Here is a 19,042-nt window from a genome sequence, read left to right as displayed (position 1 = left end):
GGGATACAGCGGATAATGCGCCTGATATTCACTTGAAAGGGGGAAGTGAAATAATGGCTGGTGTGAAACAATAAGAATCATAGTAGTATGTATGTTAGGTGTATCTTCTGCTCTCTTATGTCCTGACACAGACAACCTTGGAAATACGGGCGCCATCTGTTTCCTTCATAGAGGCAGCCATTGACTTTATTATTATATAAAAACCTCGACCCTCTAACATAGAGAATCCCGGGGCCTCTAATACGGACATCTCAGGCTCTGTGACACAGACAGCTTCTGACTCTCTAAAGCCGACATCTACTGTCTGACTAATGTAGGTGACCTCTAACAGCCCTTGACTCTCTAATACAACCTCCGACTAATATATACAGTATTTTTAATTGGAGGGGAGGGTCTGCAGTATAAATGAGAGAAAGGCCGCTTAGGTACGAGATACGTTCTTTACTCAGTGTTACGCTCTGGTTACAGACACAGCATCTTTCACATATCAGTCCATCAACCTCTCGCCAGATCTGAAATGGATGCCTGGCTAGCCACATCACAAAGACCAGCAACCTTCCATGCACCACATTCTCTTAGCAGACACACTCAGGCCCATATGTATACTTTTTTGCGCAGTATTTGCGTCCTTTTTTTTAACGCAAAAGCGGCGCAAGATTACAAAATACAATTGTATTTTGTAATTTTGCGCCGCTTTTGCGTCAAAAAGTGGCACAAATGCGGCGCTAAAAAAAGAATAAATATGGGCCTCAGTATTCCACAGCAGCAGCCTTTGAATTCCTGTTGCAGACCACCCTAGGCTCTCCAATACAGAAAGCCATCAACTCTCTAGAACAGACAGGCCCATATTTATACTTTTTTAGCGCTGCATTTGCGTAATTTTTTGACGCAAAAGTGGCGCAAACTTGCAAAATACAATAGTATTTTGTAAGTTTGTGCTGTTTTTGCGTCAAAAAGCAACGCAAATGTGGCGCTAAGAAAGTATAAATATGGGCCACAGTGTTCCAGATTCCAAGGGCCTGTGTGACTCAAGGAAGTTAAGCAGTCCATGTGGCAAGGAATGCTACTATCTTTGGAAACACAGCAACCATATTTAAATGTAAGCTCACCAAACCACTCATTGCATTGTTTTTAGGCTTTGACTTTCAGTGTGTAGCAAAGGCAAACAATGAAGACTAAGGGCCTGATTTAAGTCTTGGCAGTCCTGCTGAGGTGGATTGGTGGTAAAGCCACCAAGATCTAAATCAGAGGTAAAGCCACCAAGATCTAAATCAGGCCCTACCACTTGCAGGGTCATGTGTGGTAGAATACTTGGTGCATCCGCTACGTGTCACTCATAATAAATATAACATCCAAGCAGTGTTACTTTTTTGAGTAAAATACGTTACTTTTCACAGTATTGTATTATTATTTCTATTATGAAGGTAATGTGCTCAAAACTTTAATAGGGTCCATGTCACATTCCGTATTCTCTAAGTATATTTTTTCTTACTTGTAACTCTTCTATTCTCCCCAGGAACACAATCTATTAGGGATGCAGTTACAATGGAAATATCATTTAGTTTAGGTTTTTAAAATGTTACATAGAACACAGTTTGCTATTTTACGATAATTATAGAGGAGTGATGTCACTATACCCAGCACAGCATCTCGGATGGATGGTTCCAACCAGCACAGTTCAATATCTCATTCAGTCTTTGTTGTTACAGTCCTGGTGGCCTGTTCAGGCCATGGGTCTGCACTGCTCAGCATGGATGCATACAGCAGGTTCAATGTACATCAGCTGCAGTAAGGACAGTGTAATAAATTGGGTCTCTAGTTGGCACCCTGTCCACGTAGAGACCTCAATCCTAGTCAGGGTAAATCACAACACAATCTAAATTATTCTGTGCTCACCCTCCGGTAGCTTGGCACAGATCAAGCTTACTTAACTTATAACACAATGTGTAAAATATTTGTACAAATAACTCATGCAGTAACACAGTAAAAACACCACAAAAAGTACTCCACACCAGTTTAGGAAAATAGATAATATTTATCTGAATACAATAAGAGCAAAACAACAAGAATCCTTTGTGAACCAGTCACTTTTTAAAGATTTAGATGGGTCTTAATCCCTAAGAATCAGTGGTTGTGTCTTTTAAACACACAGTACACGGGATGCATCAAAAATAACAACACAGAGGACTGCAGAGGAGGTGATATGTTGGAAAATAAAGAAATGTGTTGATTTCTCCGGCGTGCGGAGGTGAGGCGTCGATTCTTTCCTCAAGGGCAAGGTGATGCTTGGATTTCCAGGAGTGCAGCTTTGGCTCTTTACTCCGGTGCAGGAATATTTTGGCGCCCAGTGATGATGTGTGGGAAATTGAAAATGTGATTGGAGGATAAAAAAGGCGCTGGATCGATCCAATAGGCGATGTGGTGATTTTTTCAGCTGCGAGACAGGTGCTGCAACAAACTTTTCTCTCTCTGGTAAAGTTTTTGATGGTCTTGAGACTTCTTAACAGGAAGCAAGCTCAGTCCAAGCCCTTGGAGTTCACTTGTAGGGAAAAGCAGAGTCCCTCCAGCAGAGTCAGGGAGCAGCAGGCAGCAGAGCAACAAGAAGGAGAGCAGTTCTTCCAGAAAAGCACTCCAGGGGAGTCCTTTGGGCAGCACAGCAGTCCCTCTGACAGAGTCCAATTGTAGATCCAGAAGCATCTGATTTGAGGGGGTTACAGACCCAGTATTTATACCCAAGTGTGCCTTTGAAGTGAAGGAGACTTCAAAGAGTGGTTTTGAAGTGGAACAGTTCCCCTTTCAACCCAGTCCTGTCTGCCAGGAGATTTGTGGGGTTTATCAGTCCTTTGTGTGAGGTCAGGCCACTAGCCTTTGAAGTGTGAGAGCCCCTTCCTGCCCAGGAAGATCCTTAAGTATACAGATAAATGCAAATGCAGCTGGATGTCCTGTACTATGGCTGTCTAGGTGGAATGCACAAGGGGAGCTGTCAGCCAGCACCGACCAGACATGGATTGGAGACAGGCTGTAAGGCACAAAGAGCAGTAAGTGCAGAGCAATGCCTACTTTCTAAAAGTGGAATTTCAAAAATAGTAATGTTAAATCCAACTTCACCATTAAGCAGGATTTCTCACTACAATTCCAACCATACCAAACATAACAATGCTTTCAGATCAGAAATTCTCACTTAAAAGTATATAAGGGAATTTCCAGTGCTGCCCTATGAAAAGAGCAAGCTTCACAGTAGTGAAAAATTACTTTGGGAGTATTTCACTACCAGGACATGAAAAACTTACTAGTACACATCCTGCCTTTTACTTACATAGCCCCCTGCCCTATGGGCTATCTAGGGCCTATCTTGGGGGGGGGGGGGGCTATATGTACTAAAAGGAGGGTTTAATGCATGGCAAGTAGTTTTAAATGCCATGTTGAAGTGGCAGTGAAACTACACACATAGGCTTTGCAATGGCAGGCCTGAGACATGATTAAGGGGCTACTTATGTGGGTGTCACAATCAATAACAGGCCTTGAGCATATATAGTGCATTTTACTAGGGACTTATATGTAAATTAAATATGCCAATTGGGTATGAACCATTGTTACCATGTTTTAGAGAGAGAGCACATGCAATTTAGCACTGGTTAGCAGTGGTAAAGTGCCCAGAGCCCTAAAGCCAATAAAACGAGGTCAGAAAAAGAGGAGGAGGGAGGCAAAACGTATGGGGTGACCCTTCAGAGAGAGACGTTTTCCAACAGACAGCAGCTGCAATTTGAAGGCAGGTGGGAAAGTGAGCAGCAAGAAGGCAGTGAGCCGGAACAAGACAGACGCTCATGCCAGCCTGAAGCTCTAAGAGGAAAAAGAATCTTTAGCAGCAAAGACCTATGAATGGGGCAGAGTAGGTGCAATGGTAATATGCTGATGTACATAACAACCACATTTACACACTGTTTGCACAAGAGTGACTGACACTCAGGTCTCACATCAAAATCATGTTGACTATAGGGCTCAACAGTGATGAGGTGTCAGGCACTAAAGTTTTGCAAGCATACTGATTTGTAGAAGATCACAAAGTGCAATGCTGATGGGCATTTGGGCAATCACACAGTACAAGGGCATCAGGTTGCATCCAGCAAGTCTCACAATGTAGAGGCAGATGTGAAACACATGGGCTCTCTTTGTCTCAGTGCCACTCGCAAGGTGCATGCAGGTTAGGATGGGCAGCCACAGCAGGTTCTGTTCTCAGCTCTCTGACCTCCTCACAGCAAGGTACTGTAACCCAAATGTTTGGCTCTGGATACACTGGGTCTATCTTCTACAAGAAGGACAGTCTCATGTTATAATCCCTTCTCCTTTCACCTCCCTCTACACAGATGTAGAGAGTTCTTTCAGTAAAAGGAAAAAAATAGAAATGCTACAGTGGTCAGAGTACACCTAGGCCCATATTTATGGGCTTTGTGGCACAGGGCAGCGCAGCAAGTCACCTTGCTGAACTGCCCTGCATCACAGGGAAAGGGCAGGAATGTGCCATATTTATCCAATATGGCTTATTCCTGTCCTTTCCCCCTGCACTGGTGCCCTTTTGGCAGCCTAGCGCCAACGCAGGCATCCTTGCACCATGATGCAAGGGTATCTGCTTTGCATGCAGGGCTGTTTTGTACAGGAAGAAATTCCTTCCTGCACAAAAACAATCCTGAGAAGCGTTTTCCTCTTTCTATGTGTGCAGTAGATTTCAGCACACATAGAAAGAGGAAAAAAACGAGGGGAAATAAATAGATTTCTCCTTGTTATGCCTCTCCTGGTGAGGTGTATTTTTTTGGAGTATTCCCAGGTTTACAAGTTCTTATAAATCTAGGAATTAATCAAAATCCATGGATGTTGTGTGGGAACACTCATGCAACACTCATGGAAATGTCTCTCTGGCACAGAGTAATGTAACGCAGGGCCACACAAGGTGGTCTTGCATGAATTTATAAATCTCATTTAAAGTTTGTTTCGCTCTTGCACCATTTTGCGTCATGCAAGAACACAAACCAATCCATAAATGTGGCCTCTGGTCTTGGGGTAGTTGGCCCAAATTCAACTTTCCACTGAGGAATCCAGACAAAATGTATTTCCTTTTCAGGTGTGCCATAGCTCCATGGTAACAAGCCACAGGGAAGCTGTCACTCTTTGCTTGTGTACAGGATTTCAGAAAACTCTCTGGCCAATAAGGTGTTTCTGGGGGCTTCTTTCATTGATGGGAGAGAACACAGGAGGCAGGGTCTACGAAGGTAATCAGTTGTGCAGTCTTGGCCATGCTTTCTGGCCCCTTCAGAGAGGGCGGAATCAAGGGAGACACGCAGGGGACATATAGGGAGAAGAGGGAGACAGAAGCACTGACTACCAAACTTTGTGGAATGATCTTCAACTTCAGGAGCTATATACCACCTCTCTAGTATTTAAAAACTCTCATGCACACAACGTGCAGTAAGTGGGAACCGCAGAGTTCAGCCTTTTCCAAGTACAGAAATGTAATCAACCGAACCCTAAGGCAGTCTCTCTGTTGGGGTTCAGGAACAATCTGTTGGGGTTCAGGAACAAACACTTGCACTGCACCACTATAAACAGCTGACACCAACCATTGCTAGTGACATGGCGTGCTACTAGGGGTGGTAGCTATCCATATCAAAATCAGTGTTCCTTTTAGGGGTTCCCTTTAAATCCAACAGAGCTTAGCACTCTTTTGGGGAGCAACGTAAAAAGTCATTATGGAGCACTTGAAGGAGACTCGGCATTAGCCTTCTGCAGCAGGAAAATATACTGGGTCTGCGAAAATGATACAAATAGGACCAGGTTGTCACATGGAAATAACACCAGGGACTTTCGGCCTCACAGGTACCCAGTATCTAAGACTGCCTTTAACTCCCTAACACAGAGAGTGGATAGCTCCCTTTTATGGGCAGACAATGCCTTCATAATACAGACAGCCTTTGATAGTGACTCTAATAGAGACAGCCTTTGATTCTATAATACATGCAGGCTTTGTGACTTGCTAACCCAGCCGCTAACCCTTTAAAAGCAGCCTTGGACTCTCTAATATAGTGCCTCGAATTCACTAAAAAAGGCAGCCATCTACTCTGTTATAGAGAAGGCCTCTGGCTTATTAATGCAGCCTGCCTCTTACTCCCTAAAACAGGGTGTCTAATACCTCATAAGGGCAACAGCCGATTCCCTGTTAAAAGAAAACCACAGTTTAGTAGTCCATGAAGAACTGAACACTCAGAGAGTCTGTCACTCCTTAGTACAGGCAATTATTGATTCAGTCATTCCTGCAGCATTTGACCTTCTCTCTGGATTCCTAATATAAGCAGCATAGTCCTCAACAGCATTTAGCCAAAAACGCCCTGCAGTGGTGCTGGAACATTTTTTAGGGTGGGCTTGCCGACCAAAGAGGGTTGCTGACCAGCGACATCACCTGACTTAAATGCCTTGAATGTACTTTTCATGCGGTTGATACATATTTTGAATTGTGTGTAATTTACTTCGTAAAGCAGCCACATCATGTTTTTTGCTGAAGTGATAGAAAATCTCTGTCATATTGTGGACTACTTTCACCTGCACCCCAGTAAAAGCATCACTAGTTAAAATTACAAAACACCCTAACATGCAATAAGAGGAAGGAACAGTAAATGTAGCTCTTCGTTTTAAAAAATAGAACGTGCACATTGTCAAACGAAATTGCCCTTCGTGAGACAGTTTTTCCTTTAACACGCAGTAAATGCTTCTGGACTAATAAGTAAATACCTCTGCTTTTGTTATTTGACCATTTGAACACCGTCAAGGATTTAAGGGGTGCTGCAGCACCTCCACACTTCAAATTCCAGCGCAACTGATAACTGACAACAATGTTTTTAGCGAGCAATTAAAGAAAGCACATTACGGCGTTCACAGGATAACTGTCAATAACAGCCTCATCAGAATAAAATTCCATTTATCTTCCTCACGCTCTATTTTATTATATGGTTGATCATTTTTAAAAAAGAGAACTATAAAAAAATCATATCATAATATCTTACCAGTTTAGTTATAAGGAGAACAAAAGCTTCTTCGGATTAGGCGAGTAAGGCACACAGCAAGTGATGCGCAGTACGGCGGTTTGCAGGGCGCGAGAGGACACCAGGGGAGCAGGAGCGGCAGCAGTCAGTCTGTTTTCACAAAGGGTGGTGGCTCTGTCCGAAGAATAGCCTGGCTGCATGGCGCTTCTACGACAGCAGGGGTCGCTGGCCTTTAGGTCAGATACTCCGCGAATTACCCAATGCGAAACACGTCAAATATACTGTAAACAAAGACCCAGCTTCACCGTTGATCCAGTGGAGCGGAACCAGAATAGGTTTAAGTGGCCAATCATTCTAGCGCCAGGCTGCCGGACTGCTACCTCCAAAGGGTTTAATCCAGAAACGCGGGGTTCCCTCTAAATCCAGCAACTCCTGTCACAATAAAATAGCAGCTGTTGACTACCTTAACACCTGGGGCAGCAATTTGGACTCTACACGTTATTATTGTGCTATTTCACATTTATTTTTGACATTACATTTCTCTGAGTCTTAATAATATTAGTGTGTCAACATTTAAACGTGTTAATGAAATGTAGTTATTGAGAAACTGAAGCTTTATAAAGGTGTGCACAAATGTCTTTATGTATTCATTATTCATGTTCATAGTTACACTTCAAGTTGTATTTGCAGAAATAACGTGTTTCTTTGTGTCATGTTCTGCATTATTTTGAAAGTTATATGTACGCATGTATAATCATATATTCAAAATGCCCATCTAATGTTTAGTTAAAGTTAGCCTGACAAAAGGCCTTAATTTTGAAATGTAAATTTTTCTTAGTTAGAGTGTTCTTTCTCTTGCAGGTGCGTTCTCAAGGTTGCATTCATTAGAGAAAGGAGTATTGTTGCATGTATTAGTTTATTGACACCAAGGCATGAGAAGTGGAATTTTGGCAAAAAACATGAAGACCTAATAAGCAGATGAGGCCTCCTATTCATCGCGTATCAGGAACGGGGGATGCTCAAGAATGCAGTAACTGACCGTGTTCTGTGGGATGAAAAATTCAGATGATGTTGCAAATGCATACTACAAGAAGATAAATGATTGGTTCCCTGGGGTTGTACGAAGACATATGATGGTTGCTGAAGGTTCAGTTTGTTTTAATAAGGTTCACGCTGTTAGAAGTTAGAGCAGATTCCCTTAGACATTGAGGAGTACAGAGCTATCTGCTTCTTTTTATTCTTGCAAGTGTGAAGCTTCATGCTAAACACTTATTCCAACTCTGGAAGACTTCTACTGGAGTCTTCCCCATGCTAACACCTTCCTGCATTTCCAAATTTCCTTCTGACTTCATTCCAGCGATTCTCGTTCTTTATTTAGAACTCTCATTAGTTGACTTTAGAACTTATTCATGTTTAGGAGTGAGAATCTGAGATTATTTAAGGAACACCTATTTCTAATTCTCAGTTTCTGTATTGTTGTGGCTGTGATTATTTTGTATCTTATCCTACTGAGACTGATGCTATTGTGATATTTCAGCTTGCCAGCTGTAATCTTGTATCTTCCTAATATTCCTTTGACGTGCATATATACTGGACTGATTATTAATAGGTAATAAAAAATAGTTTAACTTCGATCACTGAATCCTGGCTCTTATTGTGTGGCCGAATGGGCATCACAAAAATTGAATTGTTTTACTAATGCTAACTCCCATGGCGTCTCAGTCAACTTAAAAAGATCCATCAGAAGAGAGATTGTAAATCACGCACCTGCACGTTCTCAGAAGGTAGCATGTCGGGTGGTTTAATTATTGAGACACAGGGAGTTACTGTATCCATGTGAGAGCCTAGTCTTGCTCAAGCCCATTCCTGATCCAAAAGCCAAAGTCACGATTCAGAGGAGCAGCTGTGTTCCAGAAATTTGGAATTAAGTTGTAACAGCAGAGATTGGGTGGTGTGATGCCGATGTGGAAGCACTTAATGCATAGAAGTTGAAGTGGTTATAAGGCTGAATGTAGCCTACGATCCCAGGATAGTAATAAGTTATCAGTGTAGAAAATACTGTGTTGTAATTGTCTGCTAAGTTTTATGGTGGTAGTAGTGAAGTACAGTTGGCTATACAATTGAGATAGGGACTAATACCTTTGTATGAGAATAAGGTGTGGTTGATGTTTTCGATCCTAATGCGCGTATGGGTAAAGCTACACTAATCAATGTGATTCCCCACTGGTTGAGGTTTCACTCAAGTGTGAGTCAGAGTAGGCCGGAAAGTGTCGCTTTGGACCATTTCTTGTGTGACTGAATACTATTAATTCTTTAGTGGAGCAGACAAAGTTTGTTCAATTTACCTGACATTGTTGTGCTTGTATTGCAACATTCGTGAGGAACTGTAAAGGAGCATGAGACGCTGTGAGGAGTGAGAAGGACATCAAAGTGTGCCGTGCTGAGATTGGACGGTTGGTGTTAGTTGTGTGCTGTTATTGGTGACTATGTCATAGTGTGCCACACCATTATTGGTTGTTAACAATGGACAAAAATTGGGAGCATAAAGAATTTATTGCTTATTGAAATTGCATCTCAAGGAGATTTTTACTTGAAAGAAGCAAGCAACTTCTCCATGGTTCCCTGAGAAGCTGAGAGTGCGAAGACAGGCTTGTAGGCGCCAAGGAAGAATATGGCCAAAAAACTATGATCTGCATGAGGAAAATATATATAGGATCTTTTTTGGACCTGGCCCTTTTTGCAGGGTTATCCCCAAGCATTTTGCCTTCTTCCTCCTATTGTTTTACCTGTTTTTATTGTCTTTAGGACTCTGAGCATTTTACCTCTGCTAATCAGTGTTAAATTGCAAATGGTCTCTGTCTAAAGTGTATTGGTGAATAGTTTCTCCATGATTGGCATATTTGATTTACTAGTAAGCCCCTAGTACATTGCACGGCGTCCCAAGGCCTATAAATCACATGCTACTAGTGGGCCCACAGCACTAATTGTGCCACCTACGTGAGCAGCCCTGTAAACATCTCTCAGGCCTGTCACTGCAGTGCCTGTGTGTGCAGTTTTAAACTGCCATTTTGACCTGGCAAATGCACCCACTTGCCAGGCCCAAACCTCCCCTTTTACTACATGTACGTTACCCCTAAGTAGGCCCAAGACAGGCCATGGGCAGGGTGCACTGTATTTAAAAGGTAGGACATGTGCTTGTGTGGTTAAATGTCCTGATAGTGAAATTCTAATAAATTCGTTTTTCACTACTGCAAGGACTATCTCTCCCACAGGGTAACATGGGGATTGCCTTGAAATATCTATTAAGTGTAATTTTCTTTTGGGAGCAGATAGAGATTGGAGTTTGGGGTCTCTGAACTCACAATTTAAAAAGACAACTTTTGGTGAAGTTGGTTTTTGAATTGTAAGTTTGGAAATGCCATTTTTAGAAAGTGGGCATTTTCTTGCTTAACCATTCTGTGCCTCTGCCTCTCTGTGGAATACATGTCTGGGTCAGGATGACAGTTGGGCTGTTTGCATATTCACTCTAGACAGTCACACAAAAGGAGCTGATGTGTGCCCTGCATATCCTGATGGGTTCCTCATGAACGACTACATAGCGGCTATTATAGAAGAAAAAATTTGCTTCTGTATCAAACAACTCGAATAAGCCATGTCCTCAAGAGAGCTTTTTAAATTGATCTAGCAAGGTTTTTTTTCAAATCAAAATTCTTAATATCTATAGTGAACTTGACTTAATGATTCCTGTATTTCTACCCTTGATAATGTTCAGGGGGTGGTACCCCATTTGAGGCTAAAGAATCTGAGGTCAAGCATAGAATAGGACTTTCAAGTTTCTCTTGCTTGACTTCTGGGCAAGTCTAGGCCTACCTTCATACAATGAAGTCTGCCTCGCCTTCTGAACCATGTTCTCCTAAAATCCTGCATCTGGTAGCCAAGACGGTTGCTCTGTACCATGCAACCACTATTCACGAAGCCACCTGCTCGGGAACATACCCCAGTTGCGGAAAAGAACAGTTGTTAAACCTCTGTCAAAAAATAAAAACAAATTTATATCCCACAGTTAAAAAACTATAGGCCTATTTCTCTCTTGCCCACTCTGTGTAAAGTTTTGGAGAAGCATCTTAATTTACAACTGGAGGCTTATTTGGAGGAGTATGAACTGCTAGATCCCTCTCAATTTTGGATCAGAACTAATCCTGGAACAAGAACTACTTTGGTTACAGTGGTGGATAATATCAGTTCTGTCGTTGATGCAGGGCAGGCTGCAGCATTGATCCTTTTGGATCTATCTGTAGCCTTCAATACCATCTCTCCTACTCTGCTGGCAGATCGGTTGCGAACGTTGGGGCTTTCTGGAGCAGCCTTAGATCTGTTAAGCATGTTTTTGAAGGATGGATCCCAGACAGTTGTAATGAAGCAAATTAGTTCTGAACCCATTTATTTACCATGTGGAGTGCTGTGGCTCTTCTTTGAGCCTAACCCTTTTTAAACTTTATGTCTACCCCTTTGGCTAATCTGATATGTTTTTTTGGACTGCACGCCTTATTCGATGTGGATGACACGCAAATTATTGTGTCCATCACCAAGAATGTGGAGACCACTGCAGCTAACTTCAAGCAATGTATGTAGACAGTAGCATCGTAGCTAGGTAATAACTCTTAAAACTAAATGGGTACAAGACTGAGGCTCTTGTTTCTATTAATCATCCTTCTGTCTGGTGGCCAGATACATTAGGTGTATTACCTACTCCGGCAGACTCCTCTAAAAATCTTTGAGTACTTGTGGATATCAAGTTATCTTTTGAAATTCAGGTCATTTACACAACATCGACTTGTTTTTGGATTGTAAGGACCTTGAGGGAGGTGTTCCCCTTCTTTCTGCTGAAAGCACGTAAGGAGGTAGTTCTTGCCTTGAATTCTTGCAGGCTAGACTACCGTAATGCACTTTATTTGAGAATCAATAAAACCGCAACTGCTAAATTGCATATGGTACAGAATATGGGCACTAGACTGATACTTGACATTCCTAAATACCAATCAGTCCTGGCGGGGATCTCTAATTTGCATTGGCTACCGATGAACAAACACTTTACCTCAAAGGCTTTATGCATTGTTCATAGGGCAGTGCAAGATATTGGGCCCAAAGCACTGAAATGGATGTCCCAGAGATATATCCCCACTAGACATTTTCGGTCTGCTAGCCACTATCTTGTAGTTATTCCCAAATTTTGGAAGACCAGGTTGGGTGAAAGGTCATTTTTTTTCTGTGACGGCAGCAAACCTGTGAAATTCTCTTCTACAAGCTATTAGTGATTTTCTGGAAAGCACTGAAGACCTGGCTCTTCACTTTGTGGTTCTTTTTTTTTTATAGGAGTCTCTTTTGCCCTTTTTGTTTTTAGAGCTCCCCCCTAGGGCCTAGATGCCTCATGGTAACTATGCGCTCTATCCATTTTTATCATTTCATTGAATATTGGTATTTAAATTGATTATTGAAGTTGACATTATTATTCTTTGAGGCTTTACACACCCTGATTAGGGAAGATGTGAGAATACCTGTTTGAGAGGAAAAAGAGGCACCACCTGAAGATATACCAGGTCACTGAATGTACATAGATTTGGGCTTTGGACAGAGATTTCACACATATATTTGGCTAAGTCAGTGGCATAAGATCACAGAGAAAGATGATGCATTGATGTTTCCATGCTATGGCACATTTAATTTGATAATCATTGAAAACTTGAGAAGGGTATTGTATAAAATGAAGCCACCTCCTAGGCCTGCACATTTCGAATCACTGAGCACACAGCTCATGTTAGGGAAAGGAAAAAATATCAGCAGAGAGTCCGAAAGCTAGTGCGTAGCTGTGCCAATGCTAGATGGAATACAGAACAACAGCGGTGGAGAACTGATATGATAGAGGGACCTAGACTGTACCCTACATTGATGAGTGAAGAACTTGATAAAAAAGAAAGAAAATAAAGGGAAGAAGAAGGAGGAAAAGACAGGAAACCCAGAGAGTACAGGTGAAGACAGTGACAGTGATTCTAGAGATGATTTCTAGATTTGTTGTTATCAACACGTCCTCCTCCATATAATGTGGCCTAACCCGAGGGAATGATTGGTGCAGTTGCCACTGGTAACTCTGGGATAGTCACTGCACCAGTAAATATGAGTCAGAACCTGATGAAAGGGAGTTCAGGGATTAGTGCCCTTATTAACTCCACTGTTTCCAATGCCCTAGATGCAATCGTTGTTTCAGTCATTATTGGTCCCCCAGTTCCTTTGTATAAACCCAAGTCGGCATGAACCACAACACATATTTTGACACCTAATGCTCCAGTGATCCCTGGAATGGGAGGAACAACTTTAGTCCCAACTCAGGTGAATCCCCCCTATGTTGCCTCTGCAGCATCAACCATGAATCAGGCAGGATTTACTCATGTAGGAGAGTCCACTCCAACATTGCTAAATTCTAACATGTCTATCTAAAATTCACCTCAGAGTGTCACCACCATTAGTACCAGAGAAAGAATGGTGTCCAATGCCTCTATAGTACAGAATAGTACTAATTCCTGAGACCTGGATGAATTGATTAGATTTTCCAATGGGTCCCCAAGAGAAAGTGAAGGTTCAAGATTAGTCAGAGAAACAATTCACTCCCCAGTGAGGGAAAATGCAGTGGATGTGGTCAGACTAAATTTAGAACTGGATGAGATGATACAAGGAAACCTTGATCTTTCCTGATTAGATACCTGCCAAGAGAACAAACTTGTGTTCATGTGTAAAGACATCACTAAAAGTGCAGGACAAGCTCATGATAACATTTCTGAATTGGCTCAAACTTATGATGTAGATTTAAGACAAATCAAGTCATTGCAGAAAAGCTATTGTGTATGTTTTGATGAGAACGATATTTGCAGTATGGGAACATCAGGAATGAAAATTTGAGAGAAAAGCTAGTGGAATAGTATACACAGATTGAGCGATTTGTGAAGTTTTCACAAGTCTTGTGGGTGGATTCGAATACCTTCTTTGCCATTGTATGAAGTGATCTGTGGACAGAATGTAAAGTGGCTGTAGAGTGGCCGGAGAAGGTACCTCAGATACATCCGATATCACATGCCCCATCAACATTAGTGATCAAAAGGTATCAACAGGTGATAACCTTTTTGAAACGGAAAATATCAGCCTAAGACATTGATTGGGTTAAGACTGACAGGACGACTCAAGAGCCCAGAGTCAGTGCATGCCTTTTATGAGAGATTGTTGCAAGTGTTTAAGTAGCACATTGAAATGGAGACTCTCGAAGCTAAACATGTGGAAATGTTGTGTCCAGGTTTGTGATGGGATTGAGACCTGAGATTAGCATGATGATTCAACAGCCTTAGATCAGTTGGCAGAATAAACCGGTTGATAAGATTTCAAGATTCAAGAAATATTGTAGGGATTAATTGGAAAAGAAGCAGAAGCGACTGAAGGAGAAATTAATGGTGACAATGATGAAAGCCGCACAAAGAGGAAGTCAAAAGTCAACCTTTTGTAGGGAATGCTGGTTCTATGCAAGGAGTGTATCAGCAGGGAGCTCCTATGATACAAGGTGGAAATGGGTTCCTGCAACAAGGTAGAGGTCGGGATGTTCCACTTGACCCGAGTACTGGGATTGATGTGGCAACTTTGAAGAGATCGAATGCTTGTCATTATTGCAATACATCTTGATCTTAATGCCAACAGAGTGATGAATCAGAACCAGGTTCAGAATTCAGGGTTTACAGAGCCTTAGAGTAATAACCCCACAAAGCCCCAGAGTGTACCAAGACCTGGAATGCAAAACGTGCACCAAGCTCCAGTGATTCATGTTCCACAAGCCCAGATGCCCCAGCAAAATGCAAATGGTCCCCAAATTAATTCAAATTAAGTCCCAAATTTGAATCAGAATTCCTTCCAAAATCAGAATCTGTTTCAGCAATTTCCTATGTTTGATGCAGATGAGGGCTATGGCTCTGATCAGTCACAATGATGGTGCCTCAGGGGTGAGGAAGATTGTGCAATTGGCACAGTGTTGAGGTAGGCTAGAGTGGTCCATTTGTAGAAATTGAGGTGAATGGCCATCCCATATCATTCTTGATCGATACTGGTGCTACCTGCTGTGGCCCACACCTCACAGGCAACAGTGGAAGTTCCAAACCTACTCCTCTTGGGAAAATGAATCTTAGTCGTAGGAGTCACAAATAAGCAAATGACAAACCCCGTGATAGAAGAATTACCTGTTAAAATGAGGTCCTTTGAGGCAAATCACCAGTTTGTGTTGTGAGATTTGAGTCCTGTGAGCTTACTGAGATGTGATTCATTTTACAAATTAAACTTCTCTATCTATTGTACCCCAAAAAGAGTGGAATTTCAAACCCATGATGAGGATGTAGGCTTCAAACTGATGAGACCAGAGCCAAAGGTTGGGTTGTATCACAGAATTATATCTGAGGATTTACCACCAGCCATTAAGCATATGGTGAAACCTGAGGTCTGGGACTTTTCAGGAACTGGCTTTGGCCTCATAGAATTGAGCCTATTTGCATAAAAGTAAAACCCAATGTTGAGTATCCAAGAACCCCACGGTATAATCTGAACTGTGAAACAATTGATGGGATTACTCCAGTGTTTGAGCCAATGATACAACAAGGCGTTTTGAAGGAGTTAATGTGGAGTCCATATAATTCACACATTATGGGCTTGCAGAAGCCTAGCAGTAAATACTGCATAGTGCAGGACCTGAGAAAGATTAATAGTATTGTTGTTCCCTGTTGTCCCGTGGTACTGAATTCAGCTGTGATTTTGTTTCAAATTCCATGTGAGGCTGAGTGGTTCACTGTCACCGATTTTTGTCAGGCAATTTCTGTTCCCTTGCATGAGGACAGCCAGTACCTCTTTGCTTTTCATTTCTAAAACTGTGTTTTGGCATGGTGCCGATTTCCACAAGCAAATACAGAGAGTCCCTCAATGTTTAATCACATCCGCAAAAAGAATATTGAGACTCTAACTGTGCCCTGCAACTTTGTCCTAATTCAGTATATTGACAACCTGCTAGTGGCGTCTGATACTCAACACCATTGCATTGTTGAACCACGCAGCTGAGAATGGATGTAAAGTTTCTTCGAGTAAGTTGCAGTAATGTCAGAAAGAAGTTTTGTATCTTGGACATCACATTGAGAAATGAGTGAGGAAGGTGTAACAAGAAGGAATCTCTGCGATTCTTAAAATGAATCTGTCAACCACCCAAAGAGAAGTCAGGATGTTTTTGGGATTGGTGGGCTACTGTCGTCAGGGGACACCCAACCTTTTCCTAATGGCCAAGCCTTTACAGAGGCTGACACACAAAGATGTGTCCAATCCGATACCATGGGATAATGACTGCTTGATTGCCTTCCTAGAGCTGAGAGTATGTCTCTGTCATGCCCCGGCACCAAGAATGCCTGAATTCAATAAAGCTTTTACTGTTTTCTGTAGTGAGAGGGAGGTCTGCACTCCCTCAGTGGTTTGCCAGATGCACAGAAATGTGAAGCGACCTGTGGCTTACTTTTCTGCTACTCTTGATTCTGTAGCCACAGGACTGCCCAGATGGCTTAAAGCTGCGGCAGCAGTTTGTGCCAGCATAGAGCGGTATGAAAGTTTTGTGATGGGACATCCTCTAACTTTTCTTGAGCCACATTTGGTTGAGATTTAGTTGACATGTAGCTGCACACAGCATATAATAAATAGGAGGTTGACAAAATATTAACAGATTATTCTTTCCGCAGAAAATGTGACTCGTAAGAGATGTTCTATTTTGAATCCTGCTACCGTGATGTCTCTCTGAGATTGGGAATGATGATGGGGAGGTTTAGCATGATTGTCTCTAAACTATACACCAAGCCGAAATCAGATATACCTGATGAGCCACTAGTAGAATCTGATTACATACTGTTTGTGGATAGGTCATGTTTAAGAGACAATGCAGGAAACTTGAGAGCTGCTTATGCACCCTGTACAGTCTCAGGAGGAGTCAAAGCCTCCTGACTTTGAGGAGTGTTCTCTGTGCAAGTGGTTGAAGCTTCTTACTAGAGCTTACTGTGTCTCTGAAAAATCGAGTGACTACATTTACAGATAATCAGTATGGCTTTAATGTCATTCACAACTTCAGAAAGGTATAGTCAAAAAGGGGATTTATAACATCTGGTGGGTCCCCAGTCAGCAACAGGGAACATGTCATGAGATTGGTTGAAGCAATACAGCTGCCTGCACAAATTGCAGTTGTGAAATGCGCCGCTGACTGTAGTGGTGATGATTATGTGAACGTGGGCAACCGTTATGCTGATGAAGTTGCACGATGATTGTGTGCATCTTCTCGTGTTGGGTGGAGGCTTACCCAACCAGGAGAAATGACAGTCCCAAAGCAGCCAAGTTGTTGTTGGGGGTTAGTTGATACCTGGTTTTGGTTTCCTGACTTCGCTGGAGACAGACCAAGAGACTCAATTCAATAATGAGGTCCTGAAAATGTTGTGTGCAGTATTACAAGCAGAAGAGATTACATTGCAGCTACCACCCAGAGGATTCTGACATCGTGGAGCAGGTGAAAGGAATGCTGAAAGCCAGATTGGTCAAAGTGTGTGCATCAACATCTCTGAAGTGGCCAGACGCTTTGCCCCTTGTGCTCTAGAGTTTTCGTAGTGTTCCTAACAGAAAAACAGGATTTTCCCCAAATGACATAAGCATGGGTAGAGCAAAGAGATTCCCTGCTGTGCCTGCAATTGCACTAGTAAACATTATTGATGACAGGGTTCTTGACTTGCCAAGGGACTAGCTGTTGCGGTTCGTTCAGTGTCCCGCCAGGTTGAAGCTGTTCCCACCTCTCCAAGTCTGGAGCAGTGCCATGATGTTAGTCCTGGTTCAAAAAACTTGTCTGGAGCCTTGGTAGTGTGGACCGTACCAGATCATTCTAGTGATGAATACTGCTGTTAAGTGTGGAGGTCTTCCCAACTGGATTCATGCAGCCCTCACTCATAGAGTGGAGTTGTCCTTTTCAGGATGTGATAGCGCCTCTTCCACAATTGAGAGAGAGCAAGAAGAGGGTGCAAAGGCAAGAGCCTGTGACAGCACATCCTCAGCTTGAGGAGGTACTTGATGAACTGACAGTTGAGGAGTCTTGGTCTGAACCTCTACCTGAGCCCGGCTCAGACCCTGATGAAGGGCCTAGTGCTGTGTCAGTCTGAGTAGAGACTGAGAACCATTGGGCGAAAAGGCAAGAAAGAAAGAGATTAAGATTGCCGATGGAACGAGGACTAAGCACTGTCCTGGAGGATACTAAGGATTCTGGCCTGAGTGACAGTGAAAGTGAACAACTTGCATTCAGGAGAACAAAAAGAGCTAGACTGCCATATCGGAAGTACTCATCCCCTAAATGGACCTATCTTGCTGATAATGCTTGTGAAGGGGAAGTCTGTGATTTGGGGGGCAAGAGTGAGATCCCAGTTGAACATCTGTAAACTTGAACTGCAATCTAAACTGAGTTTAAACTTGCATTCTCATTGAAAGAATTGATTTCAAATACTATTGACATGATCATCTGAACTGAACTTTGATTTGTAATTAGTGAAATGGACATTGTATAAAAAAGAATTCAGAAGATTCCCCAGGCCTGAGGCAGCAGAAGGAGCATAAGGGAGTCATTTAGACAAAGACAGAGTAGGGCTGGGGAAGTCTCATGGAAATTCTGTAGCTAATTTAATTGCACATTGTTTGAACTTTTTTGCCATTTGCACAGGTAGAAATGTACAGAGAAGACTCTGCTGCCAATTTCTACTCAACAGTCTGATTCTAGCAAAGTTATGGAAACTAATAACACAAATACACATAGAGACATGTTAGTACGGGTGTTGTTTGTTATTAATTATTCTCCTTGTAGGATTATCTTACCCTTTACCCCTAAGATCCTGAGTCCTTCAGATAATAGTTTTCACGCACTATATTATAAAGCTTTG

General features: G+C 42.3%; 1 protein-coding gene across 2 annotated transcripts in view; it reads right to left on the bottom strand.

Moving 5' to 3' along the window:
* The window catches only part of TPPP2 (tubulin polymerization promoting protein family member 2), a 98,382-nt gene that overhangs the window by 16,005 nt on the left and 63,335 nt on the right, over nt 1–19,042 (bottom strand). The window contains exon 2 of one of the 2 annotated variants that reach the window (XM_069239050.1): nt 7,050–7,460. The exons of the other annotated variant lie outside the window; for it this stretch is intronic. The gene's annotated coding sequence lies outside the window, so the exon portion shown is untranslated. The remainder of the gene's footprint in view (nt 1–7,049; nt 7,461–19,042) is intronic. 2 annotated transcript variants of the gene reach the window in all.

The sequence above is a fragment of the Pleurodeles waltl genome, chromosome 6 (assembly GCF_031143425.1).
Source record: "Pleurodeles waltl isolate 20211129_DDA chromosome 6, aPleWal1.hap1.20221129, whole genome shotgun sequence".
Lineage (NCBI taxonomy): Eukaryota > Metazoa > Chordata > Amphibia > Caudata > Salamandridae > Pleurodeles > Pleurodeles waltl.
Note: the sequence above shows the minus strand (reverse complement) of the source record. Positions and strands in the feature narration are given on the sequence as shown.